This window comes from Lissotriton helveticus, chromosome 10 (genome assembly GCF_964261635.1).
Source record: "Lissotriton helveticus chromosome 10, aLisHel1.1, whole genome shotgun sequence".
Lineage (NCBI taxonomy): Eukaryota > Metazoa > Chordata > Amphibia > Caudata > Salamandridae > Lissotriton > Lissotriton helveticus.
In genome coordinates this window covers 1135542317-1135561455 of record NC_136071.1, presented here as the reverse complement: position 1 = coordinate 1135561455, position 19139 = coordinate 1135542317, and positions in this window count along the sequence as shown.

Sequence of the window (19139 nt, the reverse complement as noted above, 5' to 3'; positions counted from 1 at the left end):
TATACACTGCACATGATATGTATATTGTGATACCTATTATGATATGTATATTGTGAAACCCACGTATGAATGTAATGGGCACCGTCAGTCCATAGATTTCCCAGCACGGGGGTCACTACCCTAGTTCACCAGAAACGTATCAATTGTTCAAAAATCTTATTTAGAATCAGAAATACGCGTAATGACTACGTGCTGGAATCTATTATTAACTCGATTCCGGACTTCGCACTGGGCCGACCGCATTCATTAATGTAAATAAAAAATAAACTCCCCCTCGTTTTTGTGATGCTGCCTTTATGGCTAGCGTCACATGGTTTCCGTGACAAACCCAACATGGAGACCTGGCACACGAGATAGACGCTCTAGTCTTTAGATACACAATGCCGAGACGTTACTTAATCACGTCAGAACGGCGGTCACGTGTCCAAACAGGAACACGGCCGTCGGATCCGGACGTTCTCCGTGCCGCTTCTCCGCTTGACAAAGGTAAGCTCCCGGTTACATGTTGGCAGAGGCCCCAATCTCTAGCCTAATATGTACAAAAACGAAGTACTATTTCAGGGGCATAACTCCCTCCGTTTTTTGGTGTCGTTACAGCTGGGAACGCTGAATATATCGACAGAGACCACGGCAATTGAACTTATCCTATACTATTGGGTAAGACTATATCTATATTGCACTAACCTAGTTTGTGGTTTGTAACAGAACCAAACACTGATATTGCCCATAATATTTTTCAGAGTATTATCCTACTCGCCGTGGGCAAAATAAATAGAACACCATAGAATTCTGATATCGACAAGGGGAAACTCTATGATACACCTTGAATAATGTAAGTGTATTAGGAGTTACTTATTAAGGAACGTGTGAACAACGAATGTTTTTCATGTATCTTTAACTAAGGGGAGTTTATAGTTGTGCCTGATGCTGAATCTATGTATCTACACGATATATGTGGCAGACCAGATTGCGCTGTCTCTTTGTTTGATATTTAGTCGGTGAGTGGGTACTCACAGTCACAGACTATCCTTACTACTTGTTTTCTATTCAGACTGCATTTCTGAAACTAATGATATGCAGACGCTTGTATAGTAATTCAGACCACTAATCTGATTGCAGAATTATTCTCATATCGGATACTCGACCGGAGTATCTAGGGTCAAGGGCCCAGCTGGGTTGGAAGTATCACCAGCTGAGCGGTGAGCGTCTACATACTTATTTACCTTACTTTCTCATTACTGTGTTCTTCTTGCCTGTACAATGAATTTTTTGACCAGTAGTGATTAGTTTTTTCCTGTTGTCATGTTTTCTTTGGCACTGATATATAGACCTTCTGACTGGATTACAGCCATTTAGGTATGTGACAAATACATTCTGAGGTTCAGAGTTTGAGACTACTCACACACTCACTATAGCATGCAGTATGACTGTATCGCCCACTAATAGTTCACTTCTAAATCTTAAACTCTGTCTCAAAGAAGAGATATTTCTGTTATACCCACGTGTGTTTTCACTATCACTATTTAACTGCACAGGTAGAGATAATAGTGATAATCTCACACTTACGACACGGATGTGTTGGGGTGGCACTTAAAAATAATAGATACATTGCTGTACACTGGTAGCAGCAACTACTGTGCATGCAAGACCATGTAATCAGGTCTTTTGGTAAAAAGCATCTTTGTGAAAGACATGCTCCATTGTAAACCTTTGTTCATTTCAGCCCTGAGGAATCGCGAGTGCGATGAAACACGTGTCGGCTGGCTGTTCATCACATTAAAGACTCCAAGATCTACTCATTGAGAGTTCTTTTGTTTTGATATTCTGTCATTTTGATATATGCCTGTTTTATTGTGTTACTTAACACCATATACACTGTCTTGAGTGCAACGGCAACCAATTCTGTTCATACATGGGTAGTTCTCTTTGTTTTCTACTCAACTGAGTGGTTCAAGGTTTTTCCACTCGCCGTCTTGCACCAAAATAATTAAGAATTTTACACTGATGTGCGTACATACGGGCTGTGCACTCGGTTCTAACTGATCAAAAACCTTCCTATCCTGATAGTGAGTGGGAGATTAGCATGAGTGATGTGTGGGAGGAGTGTACCTGTGTCCTGGATGGGCTGGGTTTTCCCCACACAATGCTGGCTCCGCCCCCCTGTGGCGTGTCTAATGACCCAAGCCCTGCCAGTGAATAGAGAGGGTGGTTGAGGTAAACAGAGTACTCAAGAACCAGCTGCGACTGGTTCCGCCCCCACTCTGCACCTTCAGACAAAGGGAAATACTGTATAAAAATGGGGCTGTGTCCCCACAGAAGTTGTTCTCTTCCAGGATCCTGAGGGGGCTGTTGCTGCTGCTGGGCCAGAGGACCGCCACTTGGACTGTCTCCCTGCCTGGAGACCCAGTGTGCTGGCTCTGGGCCCAGCCTTGCCCCCCTGCCTGACCAAGGACTTGCTGGAACTCTGCCCTGCTTGCTGAGGGCACCTGGGAGCGCTTTATCCTGTTTATAGCGCTTGGAGCGCTGTGATTGTCTGCCTAGCGCAGGGAGCGCTGTAAATTGCCTCTAGCGCTGGGAGCGCTTTGTCTGCAGAGGCCGGTGCCCACCCGGCATTGTCCGCCCCAAGCGAGTGCCACCTCGCTTATTTTCGAGGGTTTTTGTCGCCTGGCAGGTGCCCACCCTGCCAGGGACCTTGCCCCCCGTTTTTCACTTTTTCTTCGAGGGTGCCGACCCCTCGGTAACTTCAGCCCCCGCCTAAAAGTGCCTGGAACGGGTCGCCGCCCTGCCCGCGACGACCCGGAAGTGGTTCGTCAGGCCGGCCAATCGGAGCGCGGCCCGACGGAAGTCCCGCAGCCGCGACCCGGAAGTCAGGCAGGCCGGGGGCAGGACAGAGAGGCAGGCGGAAGCTGCTGCCTGCCGGGGCTCCCATGTGAAGGGAGAGCCCCGGGGAGAGGAAGAGCCCCGCCGAGAAGGACCCCAACGCCTGCCGAGTCCCCCGAGGATAGCCCGGTGAGTGGAGAAGGGCTGGGGGACTCCCGCGGGGTATTTTGCTGTCTCGAGTCCGGGAGGGACTCCAAACAAGGCGCCATTTGTTGTGGGGGCCACGAGGCTCCGAGGCCATTGCTGGATGTTCTGAGCCCAGAGAGGCTCCAACGTCGTGGGGGCATTCTGGCTGCAGAGCCCTGAGAGGCTCTGGGAGGGCCATTGTTGCTTTGAGCCCGGAGAGGCTCGGGGGCATTTTCTGGTTGCGAGCCCCGAGGCTCAAAGGGGGCAATTATTTCACGAGCCCTGAGAGGCTCAAGGCGCCCCAGTGTTAAGGAGCCCAGAGAGGCTCAGGGGCAGTCCATTCGTTCTTAGAGCCCAGTGAGGCTCTGGAGGGCCACAGTCATTTCTTAGGGCCCGGAGAGAGGCTCCAGGCGCCAAAGTTGTGTTGAAGAGCCCAGAGAGGCTCCCCCATTGGCCCCACTGTTGTGCTTGAGCCCACAAGGCTCCATCGTGTTGCCCCATCTTCACCCAGCTGCCCAGCACTTTGTGGGCAGCTGCCACGTTTAGGACCCTGGACACTGGACATAGGGCGTCCTAGCCCCAGAGAGGCCAGTTGGCCTAGGGACAGTCACAGGTGGTGACTTACGTGAGTTTGGCGCAACTGTACTTTTTCTGCACCTCTGAATGTGTTTTTATGCGTCATGTGCCTTACACCTCTGAATGTATTGTGATGCATCATGTGTTGTCCTCCTTTACACCTCTGAATGAATGTTATGCATTGCATCATGTGTTATGTGCTTCCACCCCCACAGGTATTGTGATGTGTAGGTGGTTGTTTTCTCCCTAGTACAGGTGGTGCTAGTGAGGTCCTGGTTACCAGTGATTACTGGTTGTGTGCTATTTTGTGCTAAAGTAATTTTATATTGAAAGTGCTACTTCTGATTCCTGACAGTGGTCTAGGTCGCCCTGTCTTGTAAATATCCCCTGTAAATTCTGCCCGTGCCTCTGGCACATTGTAAAGTGTGTGTTTTATCTAATGTGTTGTGGTGTAATACAAAGGCTATTTTTATATAACCTTGTGTGGAGTTTCCTTTGTGGTGGGCCTGGGTGTTGTTGCTGGGGTGCGTGCGCAAATACTTAACTTACATCGCCTCCAAGTTTAGCCTTGCTGCTCGCGCCACGTTACCTAGAGGGTGAGTAGGGGTTATCTTGGCGTGTAACTCCCTTGCCCTGACTTGGGAGTGGTGGTCTCTGACTGACTTTGGCGAAAGCCCTGGCCAGCCGGGGATCCCATTTCCAACATTGGCAGCAGCGGAAGGATAAGGATTTGTGTTTGCCTTGTACCTTAGTGGCAACTGGCCACACCACAAAACTCTGCATTTTAGATGACCACATTTTAGGGGATTGTCTTTTTTGGAAGTTTCATATTTTCTTCTCCTGAAGGTATCATTGTGCAATTGTGTCAGTACATTTGTCCCCCGCCCTGCGCCCAGAGTCGGTACCTGTGTCACATGTGGTCAGGTTGAGAAATCAGGGGTGGTAGAAACTGCCTTACCAGTCCGAGGGGAGGGTTGTGTGTGGATGAATGGTTTGTGGCACTAAGCAAGTGAGTGTGAGTTCTCTGGGGTAGGGAACTTGCTGAATACCTTGGTAATTCGGACTCTTGCTTCAGTTAAGTCCCCTGTGTTGTACGTGTCTGAGAGCATCCTGCCAGAATGGAGCCTGCTTTTGATTTCTGTGTTCTGTTTAGATACAGTATGGGAGAGTTGGTAAGGTTCTGTGAAGAGAGAGACATAGGGGTGGATGAGTTAGACACTCAGTCCGAACTTAGGAGCAGCCTGATCCTATGGCAAAAGTGTCAGTGGGACCTTGAGCGCAGTGAGGAAAGGGCCCGGGCTTCACACCAGGAGGGTGGTTGGTCTGTGGGGAGCCCTGAAGATTCAGAAGAGGAGGAAGAAGATGACAGCACAGGGACGCCAGCAGATAGTGAGGACCCCATAGATAGGGAGTCCCTTGCTGGGTCCAGCGTAGGAGGCAGCGCCTCATCCCTTTACCTGTCTCCAGAGGAGCTGGAAGATAGGAGGAGAGAAAGGGAGCACCAGCTGGCTTTAGAAAAGCTCAGGTTGGAGCATGCCCAGGCTATGGCACAGCTGGGCGTTAGAAAGCAACAGCTGGAGGTTAAGAAGCAACAGCTAGAGACCGAGAGGGTCTTAGCGCAGGAAAGGATAGAGGAGGCTGAGAGGGCCGCCACCAGAGGCAAAGTAGCTCTGGAGGGTAGACTATCCCCTGCGTGCAGTGTTGAGTGTCTGGATTCCCCAGGGAGGGTTGAGTCCAGTGGTGGCAGCTATCCAGATTTCAGTGTAGGAAATCCCAGTCCCAGTTCCCCCAGTCTGGTACCTGTTTCCCCAGAGGAGGAGTTAAGGGTGAAGTTCAGGGACAGTAGGAAACTGTCTCACCAGTCTTGGGAGGAATTTGAGGATGAATGTTGTGATACACTGTGGGCTTGGGTGCAAGTTCACACGAAAGATGATTTTGACGTCTTGTTTGGTCTGACTGTCAAAGAGCATCTGCTCAGTTGTTGTTCACCAGGGTTGCGCACGCACCTGTTGGGGTGTGGATTGCCTAGCGCATGTGAGCTTGCAGATGAAGCAGACCGCTGGGAAAGGACTAGAGGTTCTCTAGAGTCATTGGTGAGTGACTCCAAAAGTAGTGGTTCAGGGATCTTCCAGCCCAGCGTGGTGGAAGAGGCTCAGTGTAGCCCAGCTAGGTCCCAGGATAGCGAGGAGGGTGTAGGGGCTCACTGCCTGGCTCAGTGGAGCAGGAGTGAAGGGGAGACCGAGGTTCCCCAGACGCCCGAAGCCCTGCCTCAGGACTTGGATGGTTTCTTTAGGGAACACCAGGTTGGGGACCTAGGCTGTCCTGTTAGTCCATTTGAGGAAGATCTCCTAGTGAGTAGAGGACCTGGAGCGTCTGTAACCAGAGCTCCTGTGGTTCTAGAGTCTGGCAGTACCGCTCCGGTAGGGAGGGTACAGGAGTCCAGAGTGAGGAGTGATTGGGGGAGTTCCCCAGTGGAAGGACCAGTGGGTCAGGGACTACCCAGTTGGGCTAGGTTCCCGTGTAGTGACCATGGTAACACCACTTCTGGCCTGGGGGATCGTCACGCACTGTCAGGTGGACAGAGGGCGGGAGATCTGCGCCAGACAGACAGTCACACAACATATGTGTCATTTGTTAGCCTCAGGGGGATTGTGTGTGAGTCCCCAGAAGTCCTGGAGTGCCAGGCAATTGTTCCACCGAAGGTTTTAGACCAGAGGTTGGGAGGCCAGGTTCAGGATCAGCCTGACCTGAAGGGTAGGACGACTGTAACCAGTGTCCTGACCGGTTCTTCTTCCAGAGGAACTTCTCCAGTTGGGAGAGGGCAGACCTCTGGAAGGGGGTGCAGAGGGTGGGAGAGCCCACCTCTGACCACGGTGCAACTTGAGTGGATAAGCCCTGGGTTGGAATGGCGTTCTAGGTGTACCCCTCGCCGGAGGAGGAGGAACCCTAGAAGAAGAGGTAGGGGGAGGAGAGCCTTCCCCGAGACTCCTGGTCCGCCTGAGGTTGTAGACCCTAGGCTGGAGTACCAGTGGCAGTCTAGTCCTGTCTTGCAGACAGGAAGAGTGGAAAATGGCTCCTATGTGCCAGGGGTTACTACCCCCCGCTCTGCAAATTGGCAAGGGCCAGTGGCACCTGGGTGGCCCAGGGCCTGGTCCTGGCCGCGGACAGCTTGGGAGTACCAGTGGGGTAGCCCAGTTGGTCCAGACTGTGTGTTGAGAAGGAATCCCATGGGTTCACCGTGGCGTAGAACAGGAGGGTGTCCCTGCAGTTGCGGGTCCGCGTCCATGTTCTATCGCCCCAAGCAGGGAAGTCCATCACAGTGGTGATTGTTCTACCCTGCGTTTTGGCTGGAAGGGGGTTGTGTTGGACTTTGGCCCTTAGGGCAGGTTCACCCCTAGACTTTTTGCCGTTAAATGGTGACCTGGCAATGGTGATTTTTGGGATTCTGCGCACTTTCACTGTGTCCCAGTGGAAAGTGCGTGCGCACTCTGAGTGCATGTGCTGAGCTAGGCCTGCCCGCCCATAGGAATGCATGGGGAATGTATGTGTCCCTGGTAGTTCCTGATGCGTGGGGTGTACAGGCTTGAGTCTGGTATGTGTGAACTCGTGAGAGTGAATGCTGCGAGATGGTGTATGCAGCATGTATGTGTCTAGTAGGGAAGCGCCATTCCTAGACATGACTGTACGTGTGCTGTGAGGGTGCTGGAGCATGATTGGCTGGAGCTGGCTGGCATGCCAGGCTCCAGGAAGTCTGGATGGGTCTGCCCGGTGGTGAGTGGGAGATTAGCATGAGTGATGTGTGGGAGGAGTGTACCTGTGTCCTGGATGGGCTGGGTTTTCCCCACACAATGCTGGCTCCGCCCCCCTGTGGTGTGTCTAATGACCCAAGCCCTGCCAGTGAATAGAGAGGGTGGTTGAGGTAAACAGAGTACTCAAGAACCAGCTGCGACTGGTTCCGCCCGCACTCTGCACCTTCAGACAAAGGGAAATACTGTATAAAAATGGGGCTGTGTCCCCACAGAAGTTGTTCTCTTCCAGGATCCTGAGGGGGCTGTTGCTGCTGCTGGGCCAGAGGACCGCCACTTGGACTGTCTCCCTGCCTGGAGACCCAGTGTGCTGGCTCTGGGCCCAGCCTTGCCCCCCTGCCTGCCCAAGGACTTGCTGCAACTCTGCCCTGCTTGCTGAGGGCACCTGGGAGCGCTTTATCCTGTTTATAGCGCTTGGAGCGCTGTGATTGTCTGCCTAGCGCAGGGAGCGCTGTAAATTGCCTCTAGCGCTGGGAGCGCTTTGTCTGCAGAGGCCGGTGCCCACCCGGCATTGTCCGCCCCAAGCGAGTGCCACCTCGCTTCTTTTCGAGGGTTTTTGTCGCCTGGCAGGTGCCCACCCTGCCAGGGACCTTGCCGCCCGTTTTTCACTTTTTCTTCGAGGGTGCCGACCCCTCGGTAACTTCAGCCCCCGCCTAAAAGTACCTGGAACGGGTCGCCGCGCTGCCCGCGACGACCCGGAAGTGGTTCGTCAGGCCGGCCAATCAGAGCGCGGCCCGACGGAAGTCCCGCCCCCGCAGCCGTGACCCGGAAGTCAGGCAGGCCGGGGGCAGGACAGAGAGGCAGGCGGAAGCTGCTGCCTGCCGGGGCTCCCATGTGAAGGGAGAGCCCCGGGGAGAGGAAGAGCCCCGCCGAGAAGGACCCCAACGCCTGCCGAGTCCCCCGAGGATAGCCCGGTGAGTGGAGAAGGGCTGGGGGACTCCCGCGGGGTATTTTGCTGTCTCGAGTCCGGGAGGGACTCCAAACAAGGCGCCATTTGTTGTGGGGGCCACGAGGCTCCGAGGCCATTGCTGGATGTTCTGAGCCCAGAGAGGCTCCAACGTCGTGGGGGCATTCTGGCTGTAGAGCCCTGAGAGGCTCTGGGAGGGCCATTGTTGCTTTGAGCCCGGAGAGGCTCGGGGGCATTTTCTGGTTGCGAGCCCCGAGGCTCAAAGGGGGCAATTATTTCACGAGCCCTGAGAGGCTCAAGGCGCCCCAGTGTTAAGGAGCCCAGAGAGGCTCAGGGGCAGTCCATTTGTTCTTAGAGCCCAGTGAGGCTCTGGAGGGCCACAGTCATTTCTTAGGGCCCGGAGAGAGGCTCCAGGCGCCAAAGTTGTGTTGAAGAGCCCAGAGAGGCTCCCCCATTGGCCCCACTGTTGTGCTTGAGCCCACAAGGCTCCATCGTGTTGCCCCATCTTCACCCAGCTGCCCAGCACTTTGTGGGCAGCTGCCACGTTTAGGACCCTGGACACTGGACACAGAGCGTCCTAGCCCCAGAGAGGCCAGTTGGCCTAGGGACAGTCACAGGTGGTGACTTACGTGAGTTTGGCGCAACTGTACTTTTTCTGCACCTCTGAATGTGTTTTTATGCGTCATGTGCCTTACACCTCTGAATGTATTGTGATGCATCATGTGTTTTCCTCCCTTACACCTCTGAATGAATGTTATGCATTGCATCATGTGTTATGTGCTTCCACCCCCACAGGTATTGTGATGTGTAGGTGGTTGTTTTCTCCCTAGTACAGGTGGTGCTAGTGAGGTCCTGGTTACCAGTGATTACTGGTTGTGTGCTATTTTGTGCTAAAGTAATTTTATATTGAAAGTGCTACTTCTGATTCCTGACAGTGGTCCAGGTCGCCCTGTCTTGTAAATATCCCCTGTAAATTCTGCCCGTGCCTCTGGCACATTGTAAAGTGTGTGTTTTATCTAATGTGTTGTGGTGTAATACAAAGGCTATTTTTATATAACCTTGTGTGGAATTTCCTTTGTGGTGGGCCTGGGTGTTGTTGCTGGGGTGCGTGCGCAAATACTTAACTTACATCGCCTCCAAGTTTAGCCTTGCTGCTCGCGCCACGTTACCTAGAGGGTGAGTAGGGGTTATCTTGGCGTGCAACTCCCTTGCCCTGACTTGGGAGTGGTGGTCTCTGACTGACTTTGGCGAAAGCCCTGGCCAGCCGGGGATCCCATTTCCAACACATACTTGTTTACATGCCCTTGATATTGACTTCTCTGTACTCCAATACACCTCTGATGCTTGCCCAACTATTCACAGGGACATCCTGGTTTACAAGCCCTCTACCTTGTTATGGATAGGTCTTCCTGTTTTCATTCCGCGTGTTGATCGTGGTAGTGTAGCCTACAATGCTTACCCTGAACTCTTGAAATCTGCCTAACATGCTGTTACCACTCCCTGCCTCACTCTCAGCAAGCTGCACCCAGATGATCAGTAACAATAAGATATTCTCTTCGAAACCCCAAGCTTACCATGCTGCTGCATACTTAGAGACACCCTGCAGTCCACCTGGTGACAAAGTAAATGGCATGCGTGGCTCCAAAAACCACAAGGGAACAGTGAAGATCATTCCACAAACCAGTGTGACCACCCAACTATCTGATGATGTAACGGCTGAAGGTATGCGAATCCTACACATGATGCATACTGCATTTCTTACACCCAGCTCCTGGACACCTTAGAAGTGTCAGCTGAGAGGCAACTCACACACCAACACTACATCATCATGTCTCTCCACCCTCACTGTTACTGACAGGATTGCAGATGGATGCAGAAACCTCTAGTCACCATTGTGTTGAAGGCCTCGACATCCAGATGTGTACCTCCAATGAAGTTTTATTGTACATCAATGATGGCCACAGAAGAAATTTCTCAGACTTCCCCTTCATGTGGTTTCTCCAACACCATCCCTTTTTTTTTGCATCTTATTTATTTATTTTATTTTATGCGTTTTTATATAGCCCGGACTTTACCCGAAGGTGTCAGAGCACTTCACAATAGGAACAGTACTGATAGATGAGGAGAAAATTACAAGTGAACAAATTACAAAAACAAATGTTAAGTTACATGAGGCAAAAGTGACAATTGTGAGCAAACAAAATACAAGAGTTAGCAATCGGTGCATTACAGGAGGAAAAAGTGACGTGTGTAGGTTACAAAAGTGTGCAAAGTACAAGTAGAGGTATAGTACTGCAATAAATGGCAGACACTCAAACACAAGAACAAACGTTACGTAGGCAATGGTGGCACTTGGGCAAGTATCTAAAGCAAACAAAATGTAAGAGGTAGCAAACAGTGTTTTACAAGAGAAAAGTGACGTGTGCATGTTACAAAAGAGTACCAAACACAGGTAGAAGGAAAATACTGCAATCAATGGCAGAGCACACTGGGAAGGCACTTCCATAGTCACTGAGAAAAGGATTCTCTTTAATGGAAGGTCTTCCTTCAGATAATAGGGAGGCTGTAAATTAAATTTGGAAGTGTCTTTGAAGGAGGAGAACTTTGAGGTCAGTTTTGAAGGCCTGGGAGGAGGTGGTGGCCCGGAGCTGAGGCAGAAGTGAATTCCAGATTCTCACCACGTTGCCTGAAAAGGATTGGGCCATCGATCTTTCCTTCTTGAAAGTGGGAGGTTCAAGCAGTAAATTGTCCACATTACGTGATGGTCTACTGCCTCCGGAGAGTTTCAGTTTATTCGCCAGGTAGCTAGAAGAGGAGGAGTGCAAGGCTTTGTGGGTGATACAGGCAGTCTTGAATATACCTTCCACGCCCATTTCCATGACAAAACCTGTACCCTGTTGACATGCATGGGAAAGTACACTTATCGGTGGGTAATACCTACATTCTTTGCCAGCAGTTGTGGAAGTTATTGAACAAGAGGTAGAAGTGAGGACACCAACAGAAAAGCTATGTATAATTGGGAGATTTGGTTGGACTCTTAAAAGGATCCATAATGATAATTTCAGTTGTATTTTGCACCTCAGTATGGCCTTTGATACCGTGGACCACTCCACACTCCTAGATAGGGTTGGTATGGCCGGTATGACAGGAAAAGCCCTAGAGATGATGAGTTACTTTCTGAGGGAATGGGAATTCCAAATCTTTGACAAGGACTGTTTATCAAAAATGTTGTTGGTTACTTGTGGGGTCCCGCAAGCTCCTCACTCAGTCCCACAATCTTTAATATATCCCTACCTCCATTGTCGGGCATTATAGCTCTTAATGGGTTCTCTATAGTCTCCTGTGTGGACGACACCCAGCTGGTCTCTCTTGCTCGAAACTCAGATACCTTTCCATCTGCACTTGGTCCTTGCTAGGAGCAGGTGGCCAGCTGGAAGAACAAGCCCTGCCCTAAGCTCATTGGAGCTAAAACAGATCTTATGATCGTGGGAAACACTCCGCCACTCAACAAGTCCTAGGCTGGCTTACTAGCCTTGGCTCCCTCCAGTCTCTAAGATGGTTATAGAAAGTCTAGGGATGTGGTCTGAAAACACTCTAACAATCAATCAATCAATCATGGTCTATATAGCGTGATTACTCACTCGTGAGTAATCAAGGTGCTGATGGGGTAGGGCTGCTGATCCATCTAGGCACTGGTTCTCAGTTGAAGAGCCAGGTCTTGAGATCCTTCCTGAATTGGGTCAGTGACGGGGCTTGCCTGAGGTGGAGAGGCAGGGTGCTCCACATCTTTCTGGCAAGGTAGGAGAAGGTTTTTCCTCCAGTCCTGGTCTTGCTGATCCATGGGACGGTGGCCAGGGCCACTTGGGTAGAGCAGAGGTGTCTGGTGAATATGTGGAATGAGAGGCGGTGATTCAAATATATTGGTCCGTTGTCATGGAAGGCTTTGTAGGAATGTGTGCCGAGCTTGAAAGTGACTCTTTTGTTTTCTGGGAGACGGTGGAGTTCTCGCAGATGTTGTTCGGTGATGTGACTGTGAAGGGGGATGTTGAGAACTGGTCTGGCTGTGGTGTTTTGAACATTTTGTAGTTTCCTGAGAAGTTTCTGGGTGATGCCGGAATAGAGTGCATTGCCGTAGTCTAGCCTGCTTCTGCTGAACATGTGGGTGACCATCTTTCTGAAGTCAGTGGGAATCAATCTGAAGGTATTTCGAAGCAGTGAAGCATGTGGCAGAACGATGAGGAGACAATTTGATCTGGCGGTTCATTGTGAGCGAGGAGTCCAGTATGATGCTGAGGTTTCATGCATGGTCCGTGGGTGTTGGGGGTGTGTTCCTAGTGCGGCGGGCAACCAGGAGTTGTCCCAAGTGGAGGCAGTGGGTACCAAGATGAGGACTTCAGTCTTGTCTCAGTTGAGTTTGAGGCAGCTGTCTCTCATCCGGGTGGTGACAGCCTTCATCTCATTGTGCAAATTTTCTCTGGCAACTGTGAGTTTGTTGGTGAGTGAGAGGATCAGCTGAGTGTCATTGGCATAGGAGATGATGTTGAGTTTGTGTTTCTTGATGATGCCTATGAGAGGGGCCATGCAGATGTTGAAGAGGGTGGGGCTCAGGGATGAGTCCTGGGGCACTACGCAGCTGATCTCTGTGGAATGATGGAAGTCCAGGCCTTCAAAATTTCAGCCAGTTGCTTTGGAATATTAAGGATGCTGCGCAAGATCCTGCCCCTGCTCCCTAGACGGTCAGGCCCTTTTTCTCTCATGTTTAGACTATGGCAACTCACTGTACCTAGGATCTCCTAAATGAATGACAAGCAATCTTCAAGTCAAGCAAAATTCTGGTGCAGGCACATTACTTGGGATCGCAATCAGCCAGGTAGGGATTGAGAGACCTTCACTGGCTCCCGACTGCACAAAGAATAGAATTTAAGTCACTGTGCATTTTCCATCGTGCTTTGCAGGGACAAGGCCCAACTATTCTATGCCACTTTGCTCACACATACATCCTCAATAGATCTCTTTGATCTTCAAATCTCTATCTGGCTACAGTCCAGAGGGTTAAACGAGCCATAAGTGGAGGATGATCTTTCAGTCTAAATGCAGCCAAGCTCTGGAACTCTCTCCCCCAAACTATTCAGGCAACAGATAATCAACGACACTTTCGAAAAGCCCTCAAAACATGGCTCTTCAAATAGTCATCTTCACTTATTGCCATCTGATTCTGTAAAGTGCACCTCTCCGAACCAGCGCTGGAACGCCTTCAGGTTGCCATGGACTCTACAAATCCTATAGTATAGTATAGTATAGTATGGCATGGTATGGTATAGTATAGTATAGTATAGTATAGTATAGTATAGTATAGTATAGTATAGTATAGCCATTTTTATTGAGTGGAAGCCAGTTCTTCCACATCAATGTCTTGATGGCTCTGAAGGTGGGGAAATGTTGGGTTGATGTTGGATCGATATAAAAAAGAGAAGGACAAAGATCATGCACTATAGAGGACACTTCAACTCCAAAGGACTAAAAGGCCCAGCAGAATGTGGTCAGTTGTGTGGGTGAAAATCTTATGAGGACAAGGCATCTGGGGATGAAAGGAGGAATAATTAGGATAACACAAGTTTAGAAGTGCACAGTGGGAAGCTAACTGGACATCTGCAATGCTGAGTTCTGCAGGTGATTAATTGTATCAGAACTGGACAGCAAGTAATGCAATAACAACTTAAACCAAGTAATGCAGAGTGCCTAATGGTGCGTGGTAATGAAGTCACTAACGGGTCCATAAAGTAATGCAGAACAGGTTAGCAAAATTTGGAGGTTTGCGAGATATTGTCCTTGACTGAAAATGAGCCTGAGGGCCTTATTTAGATCTCAGAGGATGGAATACTTCGTCAAAAACGTGACGTATACCCCGCCCGCCGTATTCCGATCTCCATAGGATATAATGGGATCGTAATGGAAGTTTTCCCCTCCGTCAAGATCTATACCAGGCCCTTAGTGTTGCATAGGGTGAAAATATAAATCGTGGGTGACAATTAGAGCAAGTGTTTCCATATGGTCTGGAAGTTTGGTGCTGCATAGGGGTTTCAAGATCTGGACCTAAAAGAAGCTTAGAAATTAACCAATAGTTTGAGGTATTGCGGACTTAAACAAATATTTGTTTTAAAAATGGTCACAAGTTTGTACATTTCAGGAAAGCATTTTCTCAACAAAAAAAAGTTTGTAATTATTTTTGTAATTGTTTTAATAAACCTGTCTTTGTTATATATTATGTGTGTAACCCAGACCCATAGATGTTATATATCAAAACCCGTTCCAAGTTACAGAAATCAGGACGTTTCGTGTTATTAAAGCAATACCCATATATGAATAGAGAAGAAAAATTCCATTAATCTAACATGCACATGAATAGAGAATTCATCATTGTAAAATGAACCACAGTATTAATTCTGAAATCACTTCAGTTTGAAATCCATTAAATTCATTGACATAGCCTCAGGCTACGCCTTTGTGCCAGGGATAAAAGCTATTAAGGATACGTTTCTTATTAGAATTTAAAAGCATAGATTTTCCCAAGTACAGTATTAAGCTCCCCATTATCAAGGCAGAGACAGGGTCATCCTGACCTACAGCTTTTGACTCTGAAGTGCACAAGATATTACAAGTACTCAGTACTCTTTAGTTCTCAATTGAATCAATTTCTTCATTGCAGTCTTTGAAGAGTGTTTCAAAGAGCTATTAATTGGCACTAGCTTAATATCTAGATGCCCGGAATATGAAATGCAGACTTTTGAGGTTCTTCATGTCTGCCTGTTCATACCTCCTCTTTCTTTCTTTATAAGATGCCAAAACTCAGTGGCTAATTTCGCTTTCTTTGAAAACCAATAGAAGTCTGAACTTAGTTAAGACGTAAAAACGGGGTGTAAATTGTGCATTCGTTAATTTGTGATTGCACACGTTTCCTAAACTAGCAAGTGTGCAATTTGCACCAGACTATGAGTTTGACTACTTGAAATGGGGAATAATGCCTTTAGTCCTCTTTCTAAGGTATTTAAACCTCACATGTGCGGTATTTACTCACACCTGCAACGTGCTGCAAATAGAAGGAGCAAAGACCTGTGACTTGCTCCCAGACTGTAATCTCATTTTGGGGAAAAAATATATAACCCATCATGATAGGGGGGGTAATTGTCATCATTCAGCTCACCTGGAAAATTACACAAATGAAACTCATGTTATAAGAGTGGAATTACCAGGATCACTTTTAAACCTCCATATTCGTTGGCCAAAAGTAGAACCTGCAAGAATGTACTATACTAGCGAACATTAGGAGAAGATGTCTCTTACACTTGTCACCTTTTCGAAATAAAAAGTAGCCATGCTCCTGTTTGAGCTGGACCTCACCCATGGAATGGGAACTGTCACCCTTCACATCAGGGGAAGACACCTGAGCAGAGCATATGTCCTATTGGCGTACACCTCACATCTCACACACCTGTCACTGAGTGCTTAACCAATGTATACATAATGAGCAATATGCAAAGTTTGCTAAATGGTATGCACTAACATTGTTGGTTGATTTTAGAAAACGTTTGCAATTTGTATATTTGGTCCATTTTTGGATCTTTTAAGTAAAGACTCAAAGGAAGAAAGACAATCACAATTCAGAATCAGTGTGCTGAGATCACTACATTGGAATATGGAGTGAAAGCGATGAAAGGACGCTTGTTATGCATCACTGCACTGTTAGGTTTATTATACCCCGGCCATGTTTACAATGGCTAAGTAAGAATTGCATTGTGCACTAAAATTACAACTATTGTATAACTGGTCACCATTTGCTCCATCTTATAAAGTAAACAATGAAAATGTGCTCATGTACACAGAAATACAGAGTGGCTTTTTCAATACACAATGAACTTTTTATAATAACTGCACGATATATTTAAAAATAAACCACTGTATATCAAATGAAGATCAATCTAACGTTGACAACATTGCATTGACTGTTTTTTTATTTGCTTGAAGGATTTAGACCTAGGGACGTCAGTATGCCAATGCAACAATTTACTTTGCTGTAAACCACAACAAGAAGACCGGTGAGCAGTAACACTCCCTATACAAGTGTAATCCTTAATCTTGAGTATTCAAGTGTGTTCAAAGCTGTCCTGTGCTCCTGTGCCAAGCCTAACACCTTCAGCCAGAACTAAATTGTCAGGTCACTGCACCATTTATCCTAGTATTTGAAGTCTCACTAGAAGACATAAAACTCTTCAGCCAGACAATACGCTGCAGCCAGGCTAGTTTTCGACATCCCCTGCCACAGCCATATCACAGGACACTTAGAACAACTCCACTGGCTCCCAGTCAATAAGAGAATCACCTTCAAGCTCCTCACACGTGCCTACAAAGCTCGTAGGACCAGCATATCTGAACCACAACCTCTCATTCCACGTATCCGCCAGACCTCTTCGCTCCACCCAACTTGCCCTGGCCACCGACCCACAGATTCACAAGACCAGAACTGGAGGAAGAACCTTCTCCTAGCTTGAACACTCTGCCCCTTCACCTCAGGCAATCGCCATCGCTGATTCAATTCAGAAAGGTTCTCAAGACCTAACTCTTTGACTGAACATCCTCGATCAGACAGATCAGCAGCCCCCACCCATCAGTTTTCCACTGATGATAGAACCCATGCTGACGGCGGGAGTACTCTCCTTTTCTGAATCTAATTTATATATACTCATTTGAACCATATTGCGAGTCCAATCAATATATTCACCTACGGAAATCGTCAGAATGCTGAAGGATATGTTCTGTTTATATGTCTTTTAGACCCATATTATACAGGACCACACACAGGTACTACCTGGAATGTGGTAAATTTGCTCCCAGAGATTTTATGCTTGCCCTGAGGAAGTCGTCGGGTGATTCTCCGAGAGACGAAACACGTGTCGGCTATTGGCTACATTTTGCAATGTCATATACACCAATCTACTCACTGTGAATTTCTGTACAATTTAACTACAGTTTTGACAAGAATAAAAAAGAGAAAACAAGAAAATAAAAGAAGAAAATTCATCTCGAGGACACCCTGTATTTGGAAATTTATTGGACTGACCTGACCTGCGGCAGACCGAAGATCTACTAACCTTTAGGAGGCTACTCAAGACCTGGCTCTTCGAGCAGTGGCAGCACCCCCCGCCCCCAGCACCTTGAGACCCTCCCTGGTGAGTAGCGCGCTCTACAAATGTATTGATTGATTGATTTGGTTTAATTGTGAATACTAAATGGTCTTTTGCTCGGGAGCGATATTCTGTTTACTGTATATACTCTGTGTTCCCTTGATCACAGAGGTCGTTTGGGACGAGGGTGGCTGTTCCCATCTCGTTCCCTAGAGCCTTTTTGAGAGAATTCCTGTCATACGGTTATTCTTATATTGGTTTTGCGCAAAGTGTAACCTAGCCACGCTTCTGAGTACATCACCAGTGACTCGACCCTCACATGTGAGTAGCCGGGCTATACAAACTCCTGATTGATAGATTGCACCCGCGTAGCTAGGGGGGGCGAGGCGGGCGGTCCGCCCCAGGCGGCACCTTATTTGAGGCGGCTGAGGCGGCCGCGCGGGCGGGCCGGCACTCACTCCTGGACTGAGGAGGCCCGGCCGAGGCCCGTTGCGGCTGCGGATCATGTAGGACAACACTCGGTTTCAGTTTGACCCGGCGGCCGCCGCGTCACCCTGCCGTCAGTCACTGTGACTGCGACAGCCATCCAGCCAGCTCTTCTGATCTGAAAATAGCCAGCAGCGCTGGCAGCGCACAATTGAATAAATCATGTCGGTTGGGGTCAGGGGTTCCGAATCAATCACGTCATCATAGCTGTGTTGTTGGGGGCCCCCACAGTCACCTCCCACTCACAGCCTCGCTCACAGGGCCGTCAAGTAGCGCGCGTGGTGCGCACAGTCGCAACCAATGACAGCCCTGTAACATTTTGGGCGGCCCTCTCGCCGCCGCTTAAGCCAGCCAGCGTGACGCGTTACACGCTGCACTGCGCGCTCACCTCACTGCCCCTCCCATCGTGTCGAGGAGTGAGTCGACCACCACCATTCTTTTTGCCTGGCCTGGCCCTGCTCAGCTGCCCTGTGTTGCTCAGCTTTACAGTACTCAGTACTGTCTCTCTGTGGGCTGTTGCTGCTGGCGGCCGGCACTGCGCGATGACAGACTGAGACATAAAATAATTCATTTTCATTGAGGTGAGACTGGAGAGAGTCGGGTCGGGTCGGAGTCGAGTCCAGCCAGATGGGGGCCCGGGGCAGACATACCAGGGTGGTGGGGCTATGATGCATAACACCTAGGAGAGTTTTAGTGCATAATTTTAAAACTGAGATAGAAACCCGCATCTCTTCTCTTACCTACAATTCTGATGAACCAAGTTGTTGTAGGACAACCTCATGACGTCAGAACAATATCTCCCCCAAAATTTGAGCCTTTGGGATCATGTTGACCATGCCAATGACATATTCCTAACTGAAAATGTTTCCGATAAGTATACCTTCCTTATTTTAAGCACAGTTGACATAGTGAAAGGAGATGGTTAAATTCTATGCGGTGGACACACAGTTTAATTGTGCAGATAATTCTAGATGTGTAGGGGTGTTAACTTGTATGGAAATGGCTAACACAATCTGGTATGATCCGCTGTGTCTAGACACATTTTGAAGAGTTAGTCTAGCCCACAGAATAACCAAAGGACATCTTTTCAAAACCACATCCAGCTGACTCCAAGACCATACAGTGGTTCGTGGTGAGCAATGCAGAGCAGATTTCCCAAGCTCAATTAAGGGCTGAAAA